Source organism: Lissotriton helveticus, chromosome 12, assembly GCF_964261635.1.
Source record: "Lissotriton helveticus chromosome 12, aLisHel1.1, whole genome shotgun sequence".
Lineage (NCBI taxonomy): Eukaryota > Metazoa > Chordata > Amphibia > Caudata > Salamandridae > Lissotriton > Lissotriton helveticus.
The window spans coordinates 177,235,079-177,261,383 of NC_136073.1; the positions used below are offsets into that span (position 1 = coordinate 177,235,079).

General features: G+C 45.2%; 1 pseudogene; it reads right to left on the bottom strand.

The window, feature by feature from the left end:
- The window catches only part of LOC144797999 (adenylyltransferase and sulfurtransferase MOCS3 pseudogene), a 33,583-nt pseudogene that overhangs the window by 1,565 nt on the left and 5,713 nt on the right, over positions 1 to 26,305 (bottom strand).

The window sequence follows — 26,305 nt, forward strand, 5'->3', positions numbered from 1 at the left end:
TCTGATCAGGTGAATCCATGTGCTGCTCTGCAGCACAGGGAATGGCTGGGTGTCTATCCTAGGGGCTGTTGCGACCCAGAAAGAGGCCAGCAGGCGTGACGCGATGCGGGAGGCAGCTAGCGGCATCAGGTACATATATACAAGAGAAATAGATGTTTAAGTTCTTGTTGCAAATGCCCCTTATTGCGTGCATTCCCGCCTTCTTAGTTAACACCTTCAGCCAAACTATTTTTGCTGTATTGAGCAGTAACTAGCATGCTTAATAATGGTTAGTATGCACACATTATATTCAGACGCGGCCGGCATTAATTGCAAGCCGGGGTGTGTGGGAGCAGGGGTCACACAGGAGGGTCTCGCTGAGAGAGAGAGGTTAATACATTTTTAAAACGTACCTGTCCACTGGCCGGCCGGGTCCCGCGTTTTCCTGCTCTCCTGCTCTCCTGCCTCTGGCAGGAACAGGAAGCAGGCTGCCTCCCTCCCCTCCCCTAAGCCAATCACAATGCTGCAATGGCAGCGTTATGATTGGTCGTGATGTCGACCAGCCAGGCGCCTATGGGGAGGCCATTTTCTCCATGTCGGCTGCATGCAAACTACATGGCGAAAAGGCAGAGGGCTGACCAAACAGTTAGCGCCCTCAGCAGTGGGCAAGCCACTCCTCCCCTGTCCTAGAGCGGACCCCCCCCAACCAAACCCTTCTGCTTTCTCACAGTGCGTGAAGCAGAAACATAAAAATGGCTGTTTTACCATTTTATGTCACTGCGAGAAAGCAATGGGGCAACGTTCCTCCCATGATTATATTACATACAATGAAAATCTTTGTGAAAAAATAAATACATAACAAACATGGTGTGATGCCACAAAGACTGGTTGGGGTTGTCAACTGTTAAGAACTAGAGGGAATCTAAAATAGTGTATTCAATAAAAAATGATGTTCCCCTTATGTCCTAAAGTATGGCTGCATCGTAAATATTATACCTGCTATTTGTTGAAACTGAGAAAATTGGTGCTGTTGGTTTTTTTTTGTTGATAGAAATGCCCTGTACCCATGCATGGGCACAATATGTACAATAGATATTGCAATGAATGCAAACAATGGGCACTACTAAATTGTAGGTTGGTCGGATGAAAAAAAGAAAATGTGTGGAAAAAAAATAACCATAGTTATTAATAAGACTTGCGCTTAAGAGGGAATTGCTTACACTAATCTGATTGAATATTAAATAAAATACTTGAAAGACTTTTGAAAACTGAGGATTCCAATTGCATTTCGAAGGGGCTCAGCATATGCCTCCAACTCAGTACATTTCCTCCCACTTCAAAAAATATAGGTAGAGACCATGACGTTACAATTTTATTTGGGTGCACTATTCGTTTCTTTTAAGATTTACAATTCTGTTTGTACATGGAAATCAAATATTTTGTCAGCTGTGTAGTTAAGCCTGATTAAGTAATCAGCCAAAGAATTCTCTAGGTGTCTGGAACAAACTTTGCCTGGGGCTTGGGAGATGGAGGGAAGTGGTGGGGAGTTTCCCACTCCCAAGAAAAATAAGTAAAAAGTGGAATATATTAGTGCAATTTTCAACACTGTTTCTGTGATAACGCCACAGTTCTTATAGGCATTTATAAAGGAATACTCAAAATATATCATAGCATTTCTGTTTTTTGCAGCAAATCTGACCTCCGAGGGGGACAGGGTACCAAGCAGAACAGCTTAGGACAATGTAAAACACACAAGACCCTCATCTTCTAAGTTTTAAAAATTAATATCATGTCTCGAAAAATCTACTCGCCCACTCGGTATGGCAAGTCCAATTTTATCAGGGCAAGGAAATTTTGGGGCCTACTGGCCTGTTCTGATAAGTGAGCTCCGGCTGGCAAAGAACAGATCTTCTGTTCATTCAGAAAGTGAATGAGCAATAAAGATGGCTTTAAATCTTGCTATTATCCTGTCAAATTTGCTGTACATTCAAAGACAGAGGTCAGATGTAAGCTTATGTCTTTTTTTGACAAATCTCTGTATATTTTATCAGAGAGATTCGTGTTTACTGTTCCTTCTGTGAATGCAAAGTTAAAGGATATTGTATAGTAAACTCTCTGACAATCCTTGTGAAATAAAAGGCTGTAGGATTTCAGTTTGTTTTGTTACACACAACATTTAAGAAGATTGTAAATGAACAGTGCAACTATTTCAAATATAACAGCAATTAGGACAATACATTTTTATGTACTTTAGAAGTGTGATGGAAGCAAAAATTATGATAGGATTAAAACAAATCAGAACACTTCACTTGGTGATGTGCAAATGATAAATATTTGAAGAAATTCAGTTTCCAGAAATGATCATTTGTACGCTATATAGTTTTATCAGCAAAACTGCAAATCAGATGGAAATTGTATGGTCATTTCAGTTGAAAATGTGCGGCCTGTAAATGACTTTTATGTCCAGTCTAGATCTGGTGATTAATAGTGGCAAATCCCACACAATGTTAGTAGGGGGCTCTAAAAGTAAAGACAAAACCTTTTTTTGTGGCAGCGAGGTTATCTCTAGTGTAAAGGTTTTCACCTATTTGGGTGTAGTATTCGATCATAGGGGTACTTGGATACCACAGCTAACATCCAAAGCGAATGCAGTGAGAAGTTCTGCCACCGCAGTTTTGGGGTTCGCTAAAAGATTAGGGGGGAAACCCACAGAGGCGATCTTGGCTATTTACAAAGCCAAGACAGTCTCTATTGCAAGATATGGGGCTGCAATTTGGGGGTTTGTAAAACCTGACCGCATCCAAACGGAGGAAAACAAATTCCTGCGGTCATTGCTGGGCCTACCTCAGTCAACAGCAACTTACTCCCTACACCTTGAGCTAGGTCTGGGATACATCACAGACATGATAAAACTAGCTCCGATCCTGTTATGGATTAAGCTCTGGTTAAATCCAAACCTTAGTCTTAACCATAAGATCATAAAAGATTGTCTAAAACTAGATCACATGAGGGATATTCAGTGGTTGTCCTATGTAGAGTCTTTGGCTGTGAAGGTAGGACGCCCTGAGATTTTTGCTAGACCAGAATCCCTGTGTAAAGCAGATCTAGTGTGGGTGAAGACTAACTTCACTAGGCTCTGTGTTGCCGAGTGGGAAGCGGATGAGCTAGGTAAACCCTCTGTGAGGGCACATGAAATGGTAACCACATCCCTTGAATTGGCTCCTTATTTGTCAGTGGTGACACATTTTTTCCATAGATGGTTACTGACAAAGTTCCGTTTCAATCAAATCCATATGATTCTTTGGGATGAGAAAGGTTGGTGTAGGCCTGAGGATTCAACTCCATGTAAATGTGATGACCAGTCCGCCCAGGACACTGCGCACTTTTTGTTCTTTTTCCCCTTGTATTTTGAACCCCGGAATCGATTTGTAAAACCAATACTGAAAGAGATGAGATTTACGCAGTATAAGCCCGCATTGTTATTTTTGCAAATGGTGGAAGCCCCTGTAATTATGTACTGTATCGCCAGTTTTCTGGCTGCTTCTGTAAGAATCAGGAGATCAAGATTGGCCCTTTAACCAAGAAAGCCAACTATTTCTGTACCATGTATTTAAATAATGGATCTGAATCATGGATTGTTGGGCTCGAATGGAAATGAAATTGTGTAATTATTTTTTTATAACGGGTTTTAATTGTCATTATGACTGAAATTGTATTAATTGATTTTTTAAACATGTTTTAAATAAGTTTTATAAATGTCTAGTATACTTTTATGATTTTAATTAATCGAATAAAGTGGTTTTGACTTGACTTGACTTGACAGTGCACTACAACATCATGCTTTAGTAATATATTTATTAAAAGTGAGAGTTTTTAAACGTGAGCTGATTAACATTCCTGCCCTCGCCCTGACGACAATGCTGTTGTGAGCTAAGAGGCAATTCCAGTGTCACGTGTTACTATATGTGCTTTATTCGGATTATACATGGAGAAAAAGTTCAGTCTATTAAATCAAACTAAAGGGGATTTCGATCCTCAGACGTACAGAACTCACACATTTGAAGGTGCTCTCAAGTGTGATAATGATGAAAAATGCAGCTCAGTGAAATAAAATATTTGCATAGGATCATACAATTTGTGACCATTTTATGGGCCAAGAGCATTACAGTTAGGTCAAGGTGATTATTCAAGTCACTAGTCCTGCAGGTCTGGTAACATTTGTATGATTTGTAGATGCCTGAATATACTAAATACAGCTTTCGTTTGTATACCAGATTTTGTATACCGGCTTGCTGACTTCAAATTAGTATTGTTAAAAAAATGCAAGAGGTTTAGAAGGATCGTATGCCTAAACCACCAGTTACATTCACAACTTCACATACATTTTTATGGCATGTGGAGATTAAGTGATGTGCCCTGGATCACAGGACTTTGAATCACGTCTGATCATGGTTCTCCAGTTCCAAAGTCTGCAGCTCTGGCCCTAATGTCACATCTGTTCCTTAATAAGAAGAATTACTTGAATGTTCATCAAGAGATTGGATTTGATTTATGGACTAATTTGCCAGAAGTCCTACCTCGAAAACCTGCTGGAAGGTTCTGCAGTATATGGAGCTGCTGAAGTTAACAACATTGATTGCAGGTTTCCTTGACACAGCACATATTGAGCTTTCCCTAAATAACACTGTATGATGTTACAGCATCTGTGCGTTGCCATGGCATGATTCCAACAGTTTTTCAAAAAAGAAAAATAGACTCATTTCAATCAATCAATCAGTCTATTTGTATAGCGCAACATGTCACGTATGAGGGTAGACATTTCTGTCTCACTTGCTCATCTCCTGCAAACTCGAAGATGATAACAGAGTTTTTGAAATTCGATTAAATGCTGGATTTTTTTCTTAATGTCCATGCCATTGCTAGACATATAACTGCATAGTGTCTCTTAACACCTTGCTTGATTTTCTTGCCGGGGTACCATTTGCAACCTTGTGTGTAGGTATGCTTATGAGTGCCCCAAATGCACAGATTAGATAGTAAGCCAGTTTCTTTTTAGGTTTATATAGCCTGAACTCCCCCAAAAAGCCCTGGTTTCTGATCTGCAAACTATGTAGGTTAAATTGCAGGATGTCAAATTCTTTTTTTTAAAGGCAGGCAGAGATTAAGGGCCTGACTAGGATGCTGGGAGGTTGGATCACTGACAGGCCATAGGTGGCGGTCCAATTGCTGACATTCCTACAGACCGACTGATGCATTACGGAGCTGGAGTTCGGACCCACAGCTGTTGGACACAAGACCGCCACCTCCTACAGGATCAGAGATCTTGACAGGGCAGCGGTTGGAGTAACGTCCTAGCATGGGGGTGGTGCCGAAGTAGGCACCGCCGGCGGGATTACAATATTCATATCTGACAGTCTTTTCATGGCAGGAATCCCGCCATGAAAAGGTTGTTTATTATGGGGGACCCCAAAGAGGGTTATGTGTCATGGGCCGCATGTAGTGCCCCCTACTCACCTCCGAGCACCATGTGCCGTGAATGATATGATGCATGGCACACAGTGCACGGACGTGCAGATGGCGCTGCACCACAGCGGCATCTGCTGTGGCCCTTCTAACTAGCCAAGAAATGCCGCTGTGGTTGGCTCAGCTGATGTTTTGACCGGCAGCCTAGCGGTCATAATCAAATACAGCACACGGATCACCTCATGCTCATCATGTTGTCTCCCGAGTAGCCGATGGGCTGACCGCCCGGTATCGTTTTGCCCAGAATGACTGGATGTTGAGCCAATGCCGAAATTGAAACCTAGTACTCCAGCTGCAAAATGGTGCAGCACCTCTGGCTGTAACATCACCCCTTCACACCCCCAAAAGTGGGATTAGAATATGTGGCACAGAAAATGTGAACTTTCCTAAATACATCCACACCACTATTTTCTGATATAAAAAGCTTGTGTATTAGCTCTTTACAATTTATTTTGCTGGGGTCTTTTTGTTTTACTTTTTAACCCCATCAGCCATATGTTCTTTTGCCACTTCGTCTCTTTCTATCCATCCGCGGCTCCACCTGTCTTTCTCTCCCAAAGCATCTTCCTCCATGTCCATCTGTCACCTCTCTTTCATTCTATCTTCTTTCTCTCTCGTCCTTTTGCCCATCATTCTTTATCTTCCTCCCTTTTACCTTCCTAGTCACCCTTCTTTAACCCCACCCGTTTATATTTCTTTCTCCCCCTTTTTATTCACCCTTTTCTCCTGCTAAATGTCAGTTGATCTCCACCCTTTACTTATTTCATGCCTCTTTGCACCATTCACTCCATCATTCTGTTACCCTCTCCTTTCCCCTGTCTCCTTCTCAAGTCATCTCCTCAGTTAGTGAAAGACATCACTAGTGTTTGGTTTTTGAAAGCCAGTGTTGTCTTATCTTATCTTATCTTGATTTATAAAGCGCATAGCTACCCTACAGCTTCCCAGTGCTGTGAGAGTCAGAGCGTAGTCCTATGAGACTAAAATTAAACTTAAATATTACTGGGGATATAGCCAAGATTTTGGATGTTTTCTGAATCTGACCTCATCCAACTCAGTTCTGCTTGGAACATAGTGGGTCAATAAGGCTCCAACCATATGAAGGCCCTTCCCATGTATTGCCCTGTGAGTAAGACACGGTGCCTTGAATTTAATTCTCTGCTGCACAGGTAGCCACTGTAAGGAAGTCAAGGCTTTCTTAGAAGAGGAACCTTTAGGTGTTGTATAGATGGTTCTGGTAGTGGAGTTTTGCAGCACCTTGAGTCTTTTTTTAACTGATTTGGGGTAACCCAGATATTGGGACTTTCTGTAGTCCGGGCGTGAGGAGATCAAGGACTGGACTACCACTCTTCTGCATTTTATTGGCAGTAAAGCCATACTTTTCCTCAATGCCCTCAACATGAGAAAACAGGAACTGGTCAGTTTTTTTGCTTGGGCTTCCATCAAAAGAGAGCTGTCCTACCACATCCCCAGGCTTTTTATAGGGGAGGGTGGATGGGAACAGCTCCTAGACTATCTGGCCAACCCAGCGATGCTACTGGGGAGTACTGTTCCAGAGTACCAACAGTTCTGTTTTGTCCCTGTTTAATTTCAAAGAGCAACTTGCCATTCAGTATGCCACTTTAACAAGGCAAGGGCCTAGCTGGAGCTCAGAATCCTCACTTGAGGAGAGGGAGATGACAAGCTGTGTGTTGTCAGCATAAGACACAATTGAAACTCCAAATTATTTAACAATGGAGGCCAGAGTTCTAATATTGATACTAAAAAGAGTGGGGCTGAGTGCTTAGCCCTGAGGAACCCCACATTTCAAAGGGACCCTTTCAGATTAACAGGGAGGTTAGAACATGTGGAATGATCCTTCTTTTAAAAAAGGTACTAGCCATTCTGAAGCGGTACTGCTTACACCAATCATGAATCTCTGGCTGCTCATCTGCACGGATTTACGACGTAGGGGCCGATTACAATATTGTTAGGAATGCATTCCTAATTAATAGGGTTAGGAATGCTTTCCTAACTAATCGTATTTGGTGGAGTCCTAGCGACCGATTCCGATGTGTATGCTTAACAGTTTGTTTGGATTCCCATTGACTTCAATGGGAGCCTGTGTACCTCATGCGAACACAGGCTAGCATTGAAAAAAGGGGTGGTTGGGGAAATGCGTGCACCCTGTGGCCACCACCCCATGCTGCCTGCCACATTGTGCATGCTTGGGAAGAGGGGTCCCTTGGATACCCCCATGGGCCACATTCAGATGCCCCTAAGTGAAGGGGGGCCGCAACGGGCCCCCAAAGTCGTTTCCTCTCAGGCAAACCGATTCAGAATGGCTGTCTGAATCGGTCATCGTACTCGCTCATTCAGAGACCATCTCCATCGGGCTGTACGAATCAGCACCGAATGACTCAGGCTGCACGAATCGCATTTGGAACAGCCCGGACGGTTTCTTTGCATGATACTCGTTCTCCGGAAGGTTGACTGACTTAGTCGGATACAAGGGTTCCGAAACAGATTCGATATTAACAAGTCCCATCAGGAGCCCTTCCTAACAAGATCATAATCGTCCCCTTTGAGGGAAAAAGGGAGAGAGCAAGAGAGGAAAACAGAGCAGAGCATAAGAGAGCAGAGATAAAAATTAAAATAGATCTGAAGAGAAGAGATAGTGAGTGGGGAACTGGTGGAAGATTTCAAACGAGAACAAAATATTGAAGGGGAGAAAGAGAGGAGAGGTGAGGTAAAGAGACCAGACTGCCTTTACTCACCGAACTTATAAGTCAAGTCTTCTGCTCCGTCCCAGTCCTGGGCAGGGACAGTCCTTCAGCAGTTAGTGAAGGATGGTGTCACAGACTGAAGTTCTGCACACCAGTTCGATTCCACAGCCGAAAGCACTCTAACTGAAATATTCTAAACAGATACATGACACACAACAAAAGCATACACCACGTATTTGTTTACAGCATGTGACAGGATGTCTCATGACTCTGTGACATCAGGTCTCTCGCGGACTGGCATACCCTGTTGAACGGGCAGCATCCTGCAACTCCTTCATTTCCCAACTCATCACAGGGTTGGGTGGGGTCAGTTATGTATGTTGAACACACACCATACTGTGATGAATTGGAAAAGGGCAGTGTAGCAAGGCAACTTTAGAAATAATAAACAAGCAGCCCCAGGAAGTACAGGGCTAGTATTCTACATGCCCAATACAGCTTCAAATATGACTTTGCTTTGCTTCAGAAGGGTGCGACCCCTGAGGACCATATCATCCAATCGGCTGTTTAAAATGAATTCACCACACAAAACCATATAACTGGCACATGCGCATTAGTGTATGTGCCTCATGAAAAATTCCTGACAGCATAGCAGGTCCTTGCTGATGTAGATGAATGTAACTCGAGTAGATTTTAAAACATCTGAATGAGATCGCATCATGGTGCAGTTCATAAGGCACTACTGGCAAAGTAGGTGAGTATGAATTTTAAGATGTTTGTCTGTCCATGTTATCACGCATCACATCAGGTAGGCCAAGCCACTGCATTCTAAAAGAAATGTGGATGGCAATTGCTTTTTGCAATTATCATCCACATGCTTGTAAAATTAAATGGATGGAGCCACTCCACCCTGCATCAGAAGACGTTCCTGGTAATTTGTAGTGAACAAATGATGCAGGGACCCAGAATTATCCACAGGGGTCTGCTACTGAATGCTAGGGTTGCCAAATATCAAAGCTGCTTAGTCTTGCATCGTCCTCATGCCACCACCCCACACTTCTTGTTTCCTTTTCTTATTCATGCAGGTTCTTCTTTACATCTGTTTTTTGCATTCAAAGTTTTCGAATTGTTGTCTTTCTAATTCATTCTCCCTTTTCTGTCACAAGGTTATGACGAACAAGCATTAGCAAAAGACAATAGGTCTCACAGCTTCAGCAAAATAATAATAATAAAAAAACAGTTGGTAATGGATGTGTCCTGCAAACCTTTCATGGATCTACTAGGGACAATATTACTCAGCAATTGTGAGCATGCACGAAGACCTATGCTTACACGTGCATGCCTACTGATTGATGTGTAAGCCATTTTCTTTCATGCTTTTTTTAAATGCATGCTACGAGGACCATTAACCCGTTCCATGCGTCGATGGCCCCCGGCTGTCCAACGTCACAGTGGGTGTTTGCGCGGACGGCCAGTGGCCGTCCCAACCCCACCCACTCATTATTTCGCCTGCACCGCAGCGGAATTCGGGCCACAGTCAATGGGTTAAAAAAACAAAAATAAAATAATTAAACTTCAGCAAAAGCACTTTCAAAAAACAAAATGGAGCGGCCAGCGACAAATTGCAGCTGTCGGGCCATGAAACAATATCATACTTTTTTAGTGACTGTGAGGGGTGGTACAGCAACAAAGAAACAAGTGAAAGGGAAGTGGGGCTACGCAACGCATGAAAGGGGAGGGGTTGATAACAACTAAAGCAACTTTTTTAAAATGCAAGGAGAACAACGCAATGGACAAGACTGGGGAAGGTGGGAGCAATGAAGAGTGTGTGGAGTTTGGCTGTGGTTATGGAACAAAAGAACAAGTTACCTACCTTCGTAAACTCCTTATCTGGTAGAGACTCTATCTAGCCGCAGATTCCTTACCTTAGGATTACCCCCAGGAATCAGACTGCATCCAGAGATTTTCTCGTGAGCATAACCATGTGGCCCAGTAGGTGGCAGTTTGCTTCTGCCGGGCATTGTTCCCCTGCAGCACTGGAAGTGACGTGCATGTTGCCTATATAGATGTCACCCCAGCGCACTGACATTAGTTTCTTTTCTAACATTTCCATGGCAGAAGTGTGGAGCCACAAAGATCACTGACCACTGGCATGTGACACTCGGGCCCTGAAAAGGGAGCAGCCCTACCTGAAAATCTGTTCGCAGGGGGAGATATGTTGGTCGGTAAGAAATCTGCAGCTAGATTAGAGTTTCTACCAGATAAGGCGTTACCGAAGTTCATCTGATAGAGACTTCTAGCCACAGATTCCTTTCCTTAGAAGAGATAGCCAAGCATTTCCTCCACAGCGGGGGGGTCTGCAAACTTGATTCTTACTAGAAAGTCCTGCAGGACTGAACGAGCTAAGTGCCCATCCCAACGGACCTGACTGTCCAGGAAGTAGTGCTTTGGAACTTTGTGCAGCAAAGCCGATGGTCCAGCCAGACAGAAGTCCTGGATTGAAACTCCACATGATAACACAGTGGTCGCAGCCTTTGCTCTGGTGGAAGGACGCAAGCCCTCTAGGGGTTGCTTCTTGGCCAGTGCGTAGCAGATCTTAATGCAATTGGGAGATGGTTTGTTTGTCCACTGCCTTTTCTTTCATGAGTCCAACATACCCCATGAAGAGATGATCGTCCACACGGAAATGTCATGTGCTGTCAAGGTAGAAAAACAATGCTCATGTTGAGTCCGGTTAATGAAGTCTCTCCTCTTCTTAAGAGGCAGAGCATAACATGTAGACATGGTGATGGACTGGTCTACATAGAACTGGATAACTAACTTCAGCAAGAAGGATGCTCGAGTCCAAAGTACCAGTTTGTCTGAGTGAAAAGAAATATATGGAGGCAGAGATGACAATGACTGCAGTTAACCAAGCCACCAAGCAGATGCAATTGACACCAGAAAGGCCATCTTGATGGTAAGGAGCCTGAGAGGGCAGTTATGAAGTGGCTCAAAGAGAGCACATATAAGAAAAGTCAAACCAAATAGAGGTCCCATTGAGGCATAATGAAGGGAGCTTGATGGAGCATATGCTGTGGACCTTTTAGGAACCTATATAGTCAATAGGGGACTTAAAAAGGTAAGGCTAGTGTGGTAGCCACAGAAAAGCAGAGATAGCAGAGAAATAACCTTTTAACGTGCACAATGCTGAGCCCTGCTGTGCCAGGGTAAGTATTAAAAAAAACTTGAGAAAGGGCTGCAGATAAGGGTCAACCTGTTTATCTGTACACCATGGAACAAATTTGCGCTAACGGCCAGTGTATACTGTGTGTAGAGGGACACCAAGCTCCCAAGATAACATTACAGACTTGAAGTGAAAGGTCAAAGGCTATCAACTTTTGCCACTTAATCTGCACACAGGAAGGCAGAGAGTTGACAGGTTCAAGTGGAGAACCCTCCCCTGCTGCTATGACAGAAGATCCTCCCTAAGGGCCAGCCTGATCGGAGGACCGACGGCCATACTAAACAGCTCAGGATAAAAGACTCTTCAAGCCCGGTCTGGAGCCACATGGATGCCTTGGGCCTGGTCATTCCTGATCTGCCTGAGAACTCTGGACAGGAGTGGCTTTGGTGAAAAGGCGTACAGGAGGCCGGAGCTCCCCTTGAGACAAAGAGCATCTCCGAGTGAGAGCAGTCTTGGAAACCCCCACGGGTAGAACTGGTGACATTGCGCACTCCTTGCAGTGGCAAACATATCAACAAAGCCTCTCCTCAGTGCAGAAGGAGACCTTGAACCACTTCAGGTTGGAGACACCACTAATTAGTCGCTAGGCATCATAGCTAAGTTTCTGTGCTCTGGTGTTGAATCACCATGGAAAGACCCATGAAGTTCCAGCCATGTCCAGAAACATAGGACTTCCTGACATAGGGTCCACAACCCCACTCATCCCTGCTTGTTCAAGTACTACATGGCAGTGGTGTTGTCTGTGAACACCTGCACTAGCCTTCCCTTGATGGAGATATAAAGTCTCTCAATGTCAGTTGGATTTCTCGAAGATCCAACAGGTTGATATGGTACCTGGACTTCGCCAAAGACCATGGTCATCTTATCTCCACCTCTCCCAGATGGCTGCCTCAGCACAGGAGTGAAACATCTGTCACTACAGTCAGCTTTGGTTGGGGAAGGGTAACGGGTCGACCACTGACACAAACGTGGTCCGTCAGCCACCACTGAAGGTATTTTGCAGTTCCCTCTGAGATCCGGACCATGTCAGAGAAGTTCCACTAATGCTGTGTCAACTGGAACTTCACGTCCCACTGCAGAGCCCGCATATGCAAGCAGACATGCATTACAAGCAGGATGAAGAAAGCAGGCGGCTTTGAGGCCCAGCAGCATCAGAGTCAGTCAAACCAAAATCTAGGATAGAGGCTGAAACATTTGTGCAATAGTTTGAATATCCTGGACTCGACGCTTGGGGGGATAAGTCCAAAACTGCAGTGTGTTCAGAACAGCTCCGATGAAAGGGATCATCAAAGAAGGGATCAGGTGTGACTGTACCACATTGATTGTGAACCCCAGCAAGCACAGGAGGTTTGCCATAGTCTGGAGGTGGGAGACGACTGCCTGGGGTGGGTCTGCTTTCAACAGTCAGTGGTCAAGACAGGGCAAGATTGGCACCCCTGATCTCCACAGATGTACTGCAACCACCACCATCTCATTGGTGAATACCCAAGCGATGCTGGTAAGCCAAAGAGAAGCACTGTGAACTGAAAATGCTTATGGCCTACCGTTAACCACAGGTAACATCTGTGGGCAGGAAGTACGGGAATGTAGAAGTATGTGTCCTTCAAGTCCAATGATGTCATCCATTCTTCTGGGTCTAGGGAAGACACGACTTAAACAAGCGTGAGCATTTTGAATTTCTCCTTTTTCAGGAAGAAATTGAGAACAATCCCAACCTACTTCTGAAGGCAACACCCCCTCTATGACTTTATTGGCCAAGAGAGCAGCTACTTCCTGATGGAGTAAGGAGATGTGGTCCTCTGCCAGCCTGCTGCATGGAGGTGGCATGGGGGAATGTCAGCCACAAAGGAGAGGGAGTCAACCCTTTGGACAATTTGGAGAACTCCCACTGGATGCCCATAACGGTCATTGGGTAAACTAAAGAGGTTTGGAGGCTGCAGCTACCAGTGGGGTGGTGGACTGGGCCAAGAACGTGGCTACCCATTCAGCTTTGTGTCGGGGATGGGTGTGGGGACTGCTCCACTGGTTAGCGGCGGGAATGTCAGCAATAGAGCCAGCCACGGGGAAGGCCTCGGGGAAGGTTGAGGTGGCTCAGCCATTGTATTCCAAAACATCCATGGATCCAAGAGGCCTGTCTGGTGCCGGGAGCGAACCCACCGGCGGAAGACCAGTGGGGGCCCATCTCAAACACAGAGGCCTGAAGGTGCACCAGTGACAACAGGCCACCCAAATATGAAGTGCATGGCCTCATAAAACTCATGGAGCTGGGTGGGGGTCACTCCGGCTTCAGCTCCAGGAAACTCAGGGAGGTGCAGAGACAGCCCTGGCACAACCGCAGGGCCAGGTCTCGAATGCCGACGTTCCCTCAACTAGTTGTGTGACTTCAACGGATTGGACGATGTCGAAGACCTTGTCAACTTTTTGTTCTTTTTATGGGAATTACCTGACCAACCAGACAACTTCGACTGCGATGATGAGTGCTTGGAAAGGCTTTGTGACCGATCCCGGGACCATCCTCCTGACCGTTGAGGCACTGCACATTGATCAGCAAGGAGCTTGAGGTACCACGCCCTCACAGCCTTGGGGTGCATGGCACTGCAATCAATGCAGGTTTTGGTGTTGTGGTCGCCTCGAGGCACCAGAGACATATGAGGAATGGGTCCAACACTGACATCTGCCAATGACAAGTGCCAGAGGGCTGAAAACCTGACATCCTTGTGGACATGCCGGCATCTCAAAAATCTGTGAAAAAAAGGTCTAACAAGGGTCAGTTAAAAAGTGACTGGGGGTAACTCTTCTCTAGATTTGAGCCAGCTGGATTGAAAAGACAAGATGTCAAATGGATGTCAGCACACTGCGATGGCACCTATGTAGGCATCATGCACGTCACTTATGCTGTGGATGGCGCCATATGGAGCCAAATTACACCACCTACTGATGCATAGCGGTACTGCTCACAAAGAAATATTACAGAACCAGTCTAATGCCTGGGGATACTTCTGTGGTTATAAATCTGTGGCTAGAAGTCTCTGGCAGATGAAGCCAGCACACAAGGAAGTAGAGGGTGGCAGGAGCAACACAAAGCCCTGTGAATTGGGTGCAGGGATTTGAGAGACGGAAGTAGCACATAAAGGCTAGGGCCAGATGTACAATTGTTTTTGTCATGCGCAAACGGGTTTACAAACCCGATTGTGGGTGCCAAAACCAATAGGGGTATGTACCATACCACAATCGGGATTCACAATTTATTTGTGACTCACTATTTTGGAATTCTGAGTCGCTATTTAGTAAGGGGCGTTCCCTTCCTCGCAAAACACTTGCAAATTACCACCCTCTTCAAGAGGGTTGTAATGGGGTCGCAAATGGGAAGGGGTCCCCAGGAGACCCTTTCTGCTTTGCAAATGCAGGGGAAAATATTTTTTAAAACATTACTTTTTTTTTTTAATGCAGCCCATTTTCCTTTAAGGAAAATGAGCTACTTAAAAAAAAACTGCTTTATTTAAACGGAGTCCCAGACATGGTGGTCTGCTGAGCCCAGCAGGCCACCATACCTGGGAGGGCCTGCCATTCCCAATGGGGTCGCAAATTGCGAGAGACTCATTAATATCCATGAGCCTTTCAATGTGTAACCCCATTGGGAATCGCTAACAGTGTGTTACACACTGTTGTACATCCAAAATAGCGAGTCGCAAAATACTCGCAATTTGCGAGGCGCTATTTTGGGTGTTGTACATCTGGCCCTAGAGCCTGAAAACACATGCACTCTTATGGAGTGCTTAAAGTAAAAGAAATACGGCTCCATACATTTTAGGTGTGGAAAGATACAAGAAAGCACATCAAATAAAGATGGTAAAGAGACCACACTTCAAGAGAGGGACGAACACATAAAAAAAGAAGGCAAGCCACTAAATTAGAAGCACACAAATGGGTGTGACAATGAAATCGACCAATGGTAGACAATGAGTGGGTTCCAGGCCCACTAGCTTTTTAGTATTGTGCACAAATTTGAGTGCTGGTGTCAACCACCTGTAATCATTGGCAGAAATTAGGCATTTGGTGCTCTCTTGAGTCAGTTGTGCAGCCTCAAGCTCTAGACCTTGGGAATTTTAAGCTCCCTCTACAAAGTAAATGAGTTAGATATTTAACATGACAGAGCCGGACGTTTTAAGGTTCCACTCAGCAAAAATATCAGCAAACTCTTTTTAAATCTATGTTATAAATCAGTTTTTACAAATTTATGAGCAGGGTTGTTGATCTCTTTTGTTATAATGGTTAAAAAGGCAAATGTCAGCTTTTTGCCTGACCATCATTTGGAAAAGGCTAATGAGAGGGTGTTCTGCCTGGTTTCTCAGATTAGATAGGCCCGCTCATCAGAGCATTACTAACTCAGCCAGAACGTTACCATCTCCCCCTCCCTAGGACCTATTTACAACAGGTAACAACATACATCTACCACCTAAGGACAGGGAATTCCTAAGATGCATACCATGTACCTCCTATAATATCACCAATCGGCGGCCTCGCGGTCCCATACGAACCCAGACCTCTCTACCCAGACGGCAGTATCAGAATCGGCGGCCTCGCGGTCCCATACGAACCCAGACCTCTCTACCCAGACGGCAGTATCAGAATCGGCGGCCTCGCGGTCCCATACGAACCCAGACCTCTCTAGCCAGATGGCAGTATCAGAATCGGCGGCCTCGCGGTCCCATACGAACCCAGACCTCTCTACCCAGACGGCAGTATCAGAATCGGCGGCCTCGCGGTCCCATACGAACTCAGACCTCTGTACCCAGACGGCAGTATCAGAATCGGCGGCCTCGCGGTCCCATACGAACCCAGACCTCTCTACCCAGATGGCAGTATCAGAATCGGCGGCCTCGCGGTCCCATACGAACCCAGACCTCTCTACCCAGACGGCAGTATCAGAATCGGCGGCCTCGCGGTCCCATACGAACCCAGACCTCTCTACCCAGACGGCAGTATCAGAATCGGCGGCCTCGCGGTCCCATACGAACCCAGACCTCTCTACCCAGACGGCAGTATCAGAATCGGCGGCCTCGCGGTCCCATACGAACCCAGACCTCTCTACCCAGACGGCAGTATCAGAATCGGCGGCCTCGCGGTACCATACGAACCCAGACCTCTCTACCCAGACGGCAGTATCAGAATCAGCGGCCTCGCGGTCCCATACGAACCCAGACCTCTCTACCCAGACGGCAGTATCAGAATCGGCGGCCTCGCGGTCCCATACGAACCCAGACCTCTCTACCCAGACGGCAGTATCAGAATCGGCGGCCTCGCGGTCCCATACGAACCCAGACCTCTCTACCCAGTGGCAGTTTATCCTATGATTACCATTACATAAAGGGATCAGTCTCACTATTCATCAGGGGTATAGAACTACAGTATTACCGATCACACAACGGTTGCCAATTTGGATAATGTACAACTTATTCTCTAATTCAAGGGGCTCCTCTCTCCCTTATTCAGTTACCACTTACCTGATCAGGGTTAGCATCTGTTCACATAGCAGCATCTGACTAGAAGAATAGGTTACCCTCTCATACAAGAACACGCAGCACATGTCGGTTCACTAAGAACTGGGGTACTTTATTTCTCATTACAATAAACAATCATATAACACCACATTACAACACATAACCTGCAAAGAGAAATGAAAGATTAGGTTGTACACTCTAATAAGAAAGGGTCGACATCACCTTATTAATATGAAGTCTGCACTCAGCAGTCATCTAGGTTCCCTTCTCGTCTGTGCCTTGGCTCGTCTTGAAGTCACACCTCCGCAATCACGGGTACACGGCTGCACCGCTATGCGCTGTTCCCTTCACCCTTCTCCAAGTCACTGGAACCTTCCTCTCATCGGCTACTCTCTTTTCCCTGGCTGTTCTGCTAAGAGAGTATCTGTTTCTCGATTCTTCTCCGCCGTTGGAATGGCGCCTGTCTTCCCTGGAATAAGTAATAGCTTTGCTGCTAACGGCTAGATGCCGCCTACGGACTAACTCCACAACTGTCTCGGGCTTTCACTAATATAGAAGCGTGTTTCTTCATGGAAAATTCCGGCCAGTAACCTGCCGCCCACCAAATTCTTGTACCTCCCCGTACCAAGGACACGTTCCCAGCCGGCCGGCCTGATGTTGTGTCTTCGGCATGAAGAAAAATACAATCCTTCGACAAGGATTCGCCTGAACCGGTTCTCTCCAAGCGAACAACACCTCATAACTAAAACATTACACTTGACCTAGAGGCATCCCAAGCTGCCGGAGCAGAAAGAAAGATGGAGTCTCTCCCGTTTGAGGCCTACCAGGCCCGAATTCAGCATAACTCCATGGAAAGTATAATAATACCCTAACTGAAGGACGGATTATCCCTAACACTAACGAATCTATCCCCTAGCCTATGTGTATAAGCCCTAATCTCAGGAGGAGAATACAGAATTATATCAAAGTGCCTTGTAAATAGGCTCTATTCACTACTCTAACCCTTGCACTGGAATGATAAGAGACTGAAGTCACCTTCAATCACCTTTCCTCAAAAGAGGGCCGGGAAAATCGAGCAGAACATTTCACCCTTGACTTCAGTCTATTATACATTCATCAAACAGAACTAACATCTGTGGACGAGTAATATGAAACAAAACTAACTGATCTATGTCTAGTACCAGGTTTGCAGTATTGAAGTAGAGAAGGAATACACTGAATGAAGCAACAGATAGCAATCAGAATGCTAATAGTAATCAAAATACCCCCTAATATTTGACGCTACATATGTAAATCAGGTAACCAATTAAAGAGCCAGTCAAACCAGCCCTGGTCAATGTGTTTTCTAACCTCTTCCGTCAAGTCATGAAGTTTGTCAATATGAGCCTGAATGGATTTCGTATGGTCAGACAGGTTAAAACAACAAAGACCCTCAAAGTCAGAAAAATCATGTCCATGTTTAAGCAAAAGATAATCAATAGCCGCCCGGTTCTGCAAGATAGCTCTACGTTCACCCTGGGCGTCTAATAGTATGTCAGACAGGATTGTAGAAGTATGATTAATGGATTTTACCATCCAGCAGGCCATTTTCCCAATAGACTTGGCATTATAGACCGCCAAGGCAGGAACACCAACAATTGAGATAGCTAAACTAAGGTATTCAGATTTGGAATATAAATGCATAGACGAATCACAGTCCTCCTGTAGCATTACAGTATCTCGGATCACACGGGAATTGGCATTAGGATGCGATGAGAACATCAACAAACTCAGTCTGGTGATGGCACAAGGGCCTCCGGAAATGTTCGCAGGAATATATGGCCAGGATGTATTACCACAAGAGAAGAGCCACCCAGATGGTAGCAACATTGTACGATAATGACTGGGGGCAACCACTAAACTCTTACAAGTCATATTAGTTTGAACAGAAATACATGATTTCGGTGATCTTCGGAAGCACAAATTTCTTTCATGAGCTGTGAATGAAGTAGTACCTTTCAATTTTAAACGCACACATTCAGTAATAACATTGGGATCGCAAGTAAGGAAAAAGCATAAATCACCCTGCGTGATATTATAGGTGATTATCTGAGACTGGATCGGGGGTGTCAAATCGGACAACACAGTACATAAAGGGCAGTATTCATGTGTAGCAAAATCTCCCAAAAGGACATTAGGACGGGCATTCGATATATTAAAAATATGGGCCAAAGTCTCTAATGAAGCAGGGACAGCAACTAAACAAGTCGCTAGAATGTCAGTCACCGAACGCATCGGTGTTAAACAAAAATGAGGGGCATTAGTCACTCGCTTGGCTAAAGTAGTCCAAAAGTTCGATGACGAATCCCACGCAGCAAAGGAACGCGGTACTCGGGTTCTCAGATCAGCCCGGGTCGATGGGTTCCCTCCTCTCTCGTCGTAGCAATCCAAAAGGAGTCCAACGCCGACACATCCTGCAGCAACAGTCCAGAGAATGATCTGAAAGAAAATCAAATACAGGCATTATTCATTCTCGTAGGTAACATTTGTCAGCCGGGACAGCTTCCCAGCTATCTTTCCCTGGTCTCATGACTAGAACAGTATTATCATGACCGGTTGCAATAATCTCAGCTTGTTCAGGGGGATTCTTAGGCGATTGCACCCAAACTCTAGCTCCAGGATTATCCGTGGAACCAAATCCTTTTTGTCCTCGTACAGTTAGCAACGTTGGGGCAGTGCCTTTTGTGATCTCACCACTGAAAACAGGCATTATCAACAATTGAGCAATTCGGTCAGTTTTATGTATCGGTAAATCAACCTCACTGCTATTCAGCAGGAGCACCTTAATCTCTCCCTGATAGTCACTGTCAATGACTCCTCCGAGTACTTGAACACCTTTCACAGCCAGCCCCGATCTAGGGGCGATTAATCCAAAATTTCCAGTGGGTATATAGACACCAACACCGGTTTCAATCATGACTCGATCTTTACTTTTTATAATAGTATCATTCATGGCATGCAGGTCTAGACCTGCCGACCCCGGGGTTGCTCTGCATGGAGCCAGTGCTCCGGGGGTAATTTCCCAGTACATCACTGTGTCACCAATAGAATTGGGTTTTGCATCAACATTCGGAGGAAACAAACGCATCAATGGAGATTCAGCATTTAGAAAGGGACGATTATTCAAAATTAACAATGCCTGGAACAAATAATCCCTCCAATTCTTATATCTGTCATCGGTCAATTTACGCAGTTGATTTTTCAGCAAACCGTTCAATCTTTCAATCAGGCCCGAGGCCTGCGGATAATATGGTATATGAAACACCCATTCAATATTATTTTCCACACAAAATTCCTGCACCAATCTTCCACGAAAATGGGATGCATTATCAGATTGAATTTGGAATGGGACACCATAATAGAGCATAATCAATTCCAATGTTTTAATGGTATTCACTTGGGTAGCTTGTTTACAGGGGAAGGCCACTAACAGGCCACTGTATGTATCAACAATGGTGCAAATGTATTGACAATTTTTACTCATAGGAAGTGGACCAATATAATCAATTTGCCAAATTTGAGCGGGCAATTTTCCGCGATGTAAATGACCTTTAACAATTTGAGGCACTTTCCGCTGTCTAGCATGCTGACAAATGGGACAATGCAAAATAATGTCTTTGATTAAATCTAAAGGAATATAAATTCCTCGATCAGCGTCCCACCTGCTAGTGGCCTTCTCTCCATAATGTCCTGCTTTCTGGTGGGCCCATTTCGCCAATCCTTCCATATCAGAATCCTGCATGTCCACCAGTGCCTCAGCAATTTTAGATTTTTCATCTGCAATATTATGAAAGAATTTGTCAAGGGAGTCTATTGGGGTATGAGCATCCACATGAAAGATTGTAACAGTACTTTGCGGGAGCATTTCCCAAATCTCTTGCCATAATTCTTTTCCCCACAGTTCTTTTGAATGCAATTCCCAATTATGGGAATGCCAAGTCGGTAGCCAAACTGCCAATCCATTGGCAGTAGACCAGGAATCAGTAAAAATATGACATGTGCCAGGTAACTCTTGTTTCAGAACTTGATAGACAGCATAAAGCTCAGCGAATTGGTTGCTCTTTCCCTCACCATTTGTACTCAGCAATTTTTGTGTGATCGGATTATAGGACACTGCCTTCCAATGAAGTTTTGTACCTATGAACCTTGCCGAACCATCCGTAAACCAAACATGGTTTCTGTCCTCTGCGGACAGATCATCAAATTGTTTACCCCACTTAACAGGGGATTCCTGTACTAAAGGTACGGAACATTCACTCTCCGTCTCAACCGATGGCGCCCGCGCCACCTGCTCATGCAAGGATGCAACTCCTTTTGGTCCCACACGTGCCCTGTCTTGTATGTACCATTTCCACTTAATAACACTCGCCTCCTGAGCGTGTCCAATTCGGTGAGTTTTCGGCGAACTCAAAACCCACTGCATGATAGGAATTTCAGGTCGCAGGACCACATCATGTCCCAAAGTTAATTGCTCGGTATCCACCAGAGCCCAATAACATGCAAGCAACTGTTTCTCAAAAGGTGTATAACGCTCACCAGCATCAGGTAACTTTTTGGTCCAAAAACCTAACGGTACTTTACTTTTTCCTTGTTTCTGCCACAAACTCCAATTTGCATAAAGGCCTTGTACAGACACATTCAAATCCACATCACCATCGCACACAGGCCATAAATCCAAGGCATACTGAATCGCTTCTTTTGCCAAACTAAACGCATCTTGCTGTGGTTTACCCCATTCAAACGCATTCTTTTTACGAGTGACACGATACAAAGGGGCCAATATTTGACTCAAATATGGAATATGCTGGCGCCAAAAACCAAACAAGCCGATGAAGCTTTGGGCTTCTTTCCTACTCCTCGGAACTGCAAACTCAAGAATCTTCTGTTTTACCCGTGGGATCACTTCTCGGTGACCTTCATGCCAATTAATGCCCAACAATTTTACAGTCTGGGATGGACCTTGTAACTTATCCGGGTTGATTTCCCAACCTTTCTCACGCAGACACTCAAGGATTTTATCTAATTGGGTCTGAACTTCATCTTGTGTTTCACCTTGAATCAGAACATCATCAATATAATGACATATCTGAATTCTCGAATGTACAGGTACCTCAGCCAAATGCTCTGCCACCAGCCGGTGAAATATCGTAGGACTATGCACATAGCCCTGGGGAAGACTTCTAAACGTCATTTGACGTCCGTTCCATGTAAAACTGAATTGTTCCTGGCATTCAGGGGCAATCGGGATTGAAAAGAAAGCATTAGCAATATCAATGGACGCATACCATGTACCTGGATGCTTTTGGATTCTTTCAATTAAAGTAATGATATCCGGTACTGCAACAGTCAAAGGGGGTGTATACCTATTCAGTTCTCGATAATCAACAGTCATGCGCCAAGAATTATCACTCTTACGCATGGGCCAAACGGGATTATTCCAAGCAGACGTAACCGGAGTTATAACTCCTGCATCCACCAAATCCTGAATAGTGGTACTAATTTCTTCATGACCACCTGGGATACGATACTGCTTCTGACAAACCACTTTTGTCGCCTGGGGAATCTTTATGGGGGCCATTCTTAAACGACCAACCCGTACAGGTCTGGATGATATATAATGTTTAGTTCCAAATTGATAACATCCATCGTCCAAATGCAAAGTCATTCCTTTCAAAATGTCAATTCCAATTATGTACTCTAAGAGTGGCACGACTAATACAGAATATTCTTTTCTAGGAATTCTGCCTATTCTCATTTCAAGTGTAGTTTGTACTGCGGGAGTTTCCTTTCCACCTAAACCAGTAATTGTAAAAAATTGGCCTTTAAATTTCTTTGATTTTCCATGAATAAGAGTGGCCTCCGCTCCTGTATCTACCAATGCTCGGGCCCTTTGGATATTACGATGTCTCCAAAAAATTTCAATATCTACATAGGGTCTATTATCTCGGTGAGCCCATCTGTGTACGGGAGCTTGACCTACTTCCTAGTCATTTTTACTGCGTTCTGTCAGCCAGGACAAATCAGGATAAATGTTCTCACGTTTCTCAGGTATCAATATATCATGTTCATATCCATCTCCATTACGAAATGGATTCCTGTCCTCTGTCTTGTACTGCGAATTTCGATCGGAAAATCTGTGTCGATCCTCCCTCCTCCTCAACTCAGGGGACTGATCCCTTTCATCTCTACGTCTGGTGTTAACATAATCATCTCTCCCCCTTTCTCTTTCCCCCTCTCGCTCTCTCTCTCTTCCACGTCGAGGGGACGCATCACGTACATATCGTCGATCATCACGATGATCAGAACGCACACGACGGTTGTCATCACCGCTGTCATCAGAATAATCACGATTGCACTCATTCGTCCGCACAAGCCGGGCACCCTCCTTTCGGTCTAAACCGCGTTTTGCGAAACAAGTCCCACAAACGAGAAGTAGTTTCACCATCAATATCCTCCTTCCTCACACCATCAGCCAAAAGTGCAAGAAACATGTCACGTCTAGTAAGCTTATTGTCTCCAGGAGTACGAGTGTCAGACCGGGACTGTCGTTCAGGTTTAAACCAATCACCCAACTCACCGAGCTGGCGTACAGATTCCAGTACCATAGACAACGCGTTACCAGTCTGATTGATCAATAAAGTCATCATGACTTGCTTATAAGCAACCGGGGAAGAACGAATAATACGATTCCGCACAGAAGACGTCAACAAACCATCAAGCAATCTGTCAGCAGTACTCAGAAAAATCGCGGTTTTCATCACCTCCTCTTTGAGACGTTGTGCAGCATCGCGCAATGTATACCACGGCTTGTCATTCACAGGCCAGTCAGATTCAGTAGGGTACTTTTGATTACAACCCTCAGTCGCCAACTGAAGCAAACTGATTTGACCAGCACCATTATAATTACGAAAATGATCTTGAACAGTAGAATCCGAACTCAAGGAACAAAATTTCAAAGAATCGCCAGCATCCAACATAATGCCAGCAGCGCCCAGTTCATAAAGGCGCACCATCCACGTGAGCAAGGTCTTACCTGCTCGCTGTCGAAATCGCTGCAAAATATCACTAATTTCCTGTTGAGTAAAATCCTCTAAAGAGTCCAAAGGAATACCGTTCGGATTACCGGGAGCCTGCTGCAACTTCCTACGAAAAACAGGATGTACAGAGACCGCAGGAAGAGCATCACAAGGAGCCCGATCAGTAAACTTAGGGGAACAATCTGCATGAGAAGTATCAACACAATGCAAATAGCGATCGTAGTCGCGGGACTCAACATCTGTAGCACAAGAAGCAGATTTAAAAGCCTGTCCGGAGCGAGAAGACTCGCGATTGTTAGACTCCTCATCCGAGGAACGAGAATCACTCGAATTCCAGATATTACCATCCCATTCATCAGGATTCCAATCCAGTCCGGCTTTCGCCACGACCATTCGCACTTTCCGTTTAGAAACGCGACCACGACGATTCTTGTATTTATATCGTGCAATCCGAACAGCCGCCCTTTCAGCGATAGTCTGATACGGTTCAAGTTTGTCGGCAAGCAATTTATTTTGACACCGCAACAAAGTATGAGCATTTTGAATTTCAACAAACTTCCGTTCCATTTCCACATGCTCCTTCTGCAATTTCAACAACCTCTCATGTACAAGCCTGTACGCAGACAAAACAATCCAACCTCTGCGCCCTAAAATAGGAAGCTCCTCACCCTTCGCTACTGGCGCCTTCTGCAAACAGGAAATCACATCAGCCGGCTCCGCCAGCTCCAGACAAGAATTCCAATTTTCACTCAAACCAGTAGAATCAGCCCACTCGCGGGCCAAGGCCTCATAAGGCGTTGAATCCCAGCCGGGAATATTAACAGGCAACTTAAAAACAGATTTCGACTTTCTCAAAAACATCCTGACAAAACAAAAACTATACACACAATTATATACAAATAATATACAAATGAAATCACGTACGCGCCGAGTACAAACTCAAAAACAACCACAACGCACACAGGTTTCGTAAACGGTTCGTGACGCCAAATGTTCTGCCTGGTTTCTCAGATTAGATAGGACCCGCTCATCAGAGCATTACTAACTCAGCCAGAACGTTACCATCTCCCCCTCCCTAGGACCTATTTACAACAGGTAACAACATACATCTACCACCTAAGGACAGGGAATTCCTAAGATGCATACCATGTACCTCCTATAATATCAGCAATCGGCGGCCTCGTGGTCCCATACGAACCCAGACCTCTCTACCCAGACGGCAGTATCAGAATCGGCGGCCTCCAGGTCCCATACGAACCCAGACCTCTCTACCCAGACGGCAGTATCAGAATCGGCGGCCTCGCGATCCCATACGAACCCAGACCTCTCTACCCAGACGGCAGTATCAGAATCGGCGGCCTCGCGATCCCATACGAACCCAGACCTTTCTACCCAGACGGCAGTATCAGAATCGGCGGCCTCGCGGTCCCATACGAACCCAGACCTCTCTACCCAGACGGCAGTATCAGAATCGGCGGCCTCGCGGTCCCATACGAACCCAGACCTCTCTACCCAGACGGCAGTATCAGAATCGGTGGCCTCGCGGTCCCATACGAACCCAGACCTCTCTACCCAGACGGCAGTATCAGAATCGGCGGCCTCGCGGTCCCATACGAACCCAGACCTCTCTACCCAGACGGCAGTATCAGAATCGGCGGCCTCGCGGTCCCATACGAACCCAGACCTCTCTACCCAGACGGCAGTATCAGAATCGGCGGCCTCGCGGTCCCATACGAACCCAGACCTCTCTACCCAGACGGCAGTATCAGAATCGGCGGCCTCGCGGTCCCATACGAACCCAGACCTCTCTACCCAGTGGCAGTTTATCCTATGATTACCATTACATAAAGGGATAAGTCTCACTATTCATCAGGGGTATAGAACTACAGTATTACCGATCACACAACGGTTGCCAATTTGGATAATGTACAACTTATTCTCTAATTCAAGGGGCTCCTCTCTCCCTTATTCAGTTACCACTTACCTGATCAGGGTTAGCATCTGTTCACATAGCAGCATCTGACTAGAAGAATAGGTTACCCTCTCATACAAGAACACGCAGCACATGTCGGTTCACTAAGAACTGGGGTACTTTATTTCTCATTACAATAAACAATCATATAACACCACATTACAACACATAACCTGCAAAGAGAAATGAAAGATTAGGTTGTACAGTCTAATAAGAAAGGGTCGACATCACCTTATTAATATGAAGTCTGCACTCAGCAGTCATCTAGGTTCCCTTCTCGTCTGTGCCTTGGCTCGTCTTGAAGTCACACCTCCGCAATCACGGGT